Source organism: Crocuta crocuta, unplaced genomic scaffold, assembly GCF_008692635.1.
Source record: "Crocuta crocuta isolate KB4526 unplaced genomic scaffold, BGI_CrCroc_1.0 scaffold274, whole genome shotgun sequence".
Lineage (NCBI taxonomy): Eukaryota > Metazoa > Chordata > Mammalia > Carnivora > Hyaenidae > Crocuta > Crocuta crocuta.
The window spans coordinates 3510277-3513132 of NW_027530222.1; the positions used below are offsets into that span (position 1 = coordinate 3510277).

The window sequence follows — 2856 nt, forward strand, 5'->3', positions numbered from 1 at the left end:
TTTGCTGCGGCAGACGCACGCCCAGGGCCCCGGGGGGAGCTTTCGGTCGCCGGAGGCCCAAGGCTGTCGCAGTCTCATCTCCTTGTGGGTACAGGTCCTGGAACATGTATCTGACTGGAAGAGGAGGGGGGCAGGAGCAGTGGCCTTGGGCTCTGTCCACGTACTCACGAACCCCTTTCGAGGCAGCGTTAGACTGTCCTAACACTGGGTTGGAATCCAGTCCTGCCTGAGCCGCCAGCCTTCCCTCTTCCTTCCTATCTATCCTTCCTTTCTATCTTTTCTCTCTTTCCTTTTTCCTTCTCCCCCCCCCCCCCCCNTGCAGGCTTTGATTCTGGGAGCCCGAACTCACATGTCTACAAAGATAAAAGCAGACTGTGATCCACATACATGGATAAAAACTATAGAGATTCAGGGTTAATCACATTGGAATTTTTCAATTTCTACAGCCCAGAATCCAGAAGTCACAGATCTTTTAGGTCCTTCTGGATGCCCCACAGGGAATCTGCACTGTTCTGGAGCTCAGCCGCTTGGTCAGCCTTCCGCATCTGGTTGATAACACTGGTTAACCCCTGAGCACTCAGGATACATGGAAGGCTCAGGAAGACCTCATTCTCGATGCCATTCGTCCCCTTCACCATCACTGACCCGGGATAAATCCTGGGTAGATTTTTGATATGCATCCAATGAGGTTAGCCACACTTATCCAGTACCCATCCAGTACATATCCTTTGGGCTTCATGTTTCTGTAGGCACTTCTGGTCACCATCGTATATACTTCCTTCCAATCTTCACTATCATTGGCCCTTCCCGTTTCTGGATTCAGTTCCTAAAGAGAAGTGCCCTGCCACATGTACAATCTCACTAAAGACACCACATGGTCCCCAAACTTGGCAGTTGCTGGGATGAATGCCAAATTTTTCAGCCAGAAGATTGCAAAATCTTGCACTCACTTCCAATCATGTGGTGCTCAGGTAATCCAGTTAGTGTCCAGGTAACATATGTGAGAATGTGAGAATCCACTGGATTGGGAACTATGATTATGATGCACTTGGGCTGTCCTTGATGATCTGAAGAAGAATGAATCTGAAGACATTAATATTCCCCTGCACCAGATTGAGATGACTCTCTTCATCTGGCTGGCGGACTCCTGCATTTTCCATCACAGACTTTTCAGTCACAGAGTAATCTTTATCTGCCACAATTTTTGGTCTGAAGAAGTCACCTCCCATGCTGCAGAGGCACCATTTCTTTTTTGAGTTTGTCTTCTAACACATCCACAAGGGCAAGTTCATCATTTAGAGACTTTCCCAGAATGCTACTGGCACATGCCACCAGCTTATTCAACACCTACTACAATGATTTTATTGTTTGGTACTATTGCTATTGCTTCTTCTGCAACCAGGGCCATCAGTTTTTCCTAAGAGTTGCCACTGAGCACAGGAGAGAAGGCTCTGGGGATGCTGTGGTGGCTGTGGTGGCTGTGCGAAGAAGACAATAGCGCCAGCCTGCCTTGCCTCTGCTCACTCTGCTCATCCCATCCACACATCCAGGTCCATAGGGACAGCTGGGTCTTCACTTGCTGTATGATCTTCAAAGGTACTGCATAGCATAGCGCATGAGGGCCACTGCTACAGACCAGGCCCCCGGGTCAAAGGCCACACACACAGTGTGCACATCCTGGAGTCACTGAACCCAGTACTCCCAGGCAGCATGGGGTCTCCTGCCATTGGTGCTCACAATCCTCTCTTTATTCTGGTTCTTTCTGGTCCCTCCCTGAGGTGAGATCGTGGTTCCCCATTTGTGAGGAGTAGGAATAAAAATTAAAATAATAGTTACCATGGGGGCACCTGAGTAGCTCAGCTGGTTGAGCGTCCAACTCTAGATTTTGGCTGAGGTCATGATCCGATGGTTGTGGGCTCTGTGCTGAGTATGAAACCTGCTTGGGACTCTCTCTCTCTCCTTCTCTCTCTGCCCCTCTTGCTGGCTCATGCTCTCTCTCTCAAAATAAAATAAAATAAAACAAAATGTAAAATAAAATAAAATAAAATAGCTACCATTTATTACTATGAGCCAGGATCTTTACTGATATGCCCTTATTTACTCCTGAAAACCTTTTAAGGACATGATATTGTTTTCTGCATTTACAGATCAGGAAATTGAGGATCAGTGTAATCGGGTGACTTGCTGTAAGTCACAGAAGCAATTTCTGTTTGTGACACCTACAGTTAGGCTCCTCCCCTTCCCCAGCTCTATTACTCATGAGCAGAGGTGGAATTACTGAGAAAGTCCTGAAGCTATGCTCTGGGCCCCCTCATTGCACCACCCTGCCCAAGGCCCTAGAAATTGATTCATGGGGCCACATATCTTTGTGACATTTGCAAAAATAAAATATTTTAATATTTTGCCTACAGGAGAGTCCCCCACTGATTCCACAGATTCCCTGCTCAGATTCCTCCCCTTCGTATCCCCTTCTCTGCTCTGTTTGTTTTCCTTAGCCCTGTCACTAATACACCATGTGCTTTATATGATTTATTGATCATCCTCGGCACCACTCACAATGCATTTTGAATGAATGAATGAATGAATGAATGAATGAATACAGCCATTGTCCTTATGCTCAAAGCTATCCTGTGCCATAGGTCAAGCAAATATATAAAAATGTGAAAAGTGACTTGCTCAAAGGCCTCCACTTACAAACCCGATCCCCTTTCTCTTGCTCTGAGATGCCTTTGAACTTGGTCATGCCTCCATTTCCTCTGGCCCTAACATTACAATTTACTCATAGACCAGACATCATCTTACTGGTGTTTCATCCTTGACTCCTCTCTCTCAACAAGTTCCCTTATCCCAAATCCT

General features: G+C 46.6%; 1 pseudogene; it reads right to left on the bottom strand.

Moving 5' to 3' along the window:
• Window positions 1-461: 461 nt before the first annotated feature.
• Window positions 462-1411, bottom strand: LOC144232700 (L-lactate dehydrogenase B chain-like; annotated as a pseudogene).
• Between the last annotated feature and the right edge of the window lie 1445 nt (window positions 1412-2856).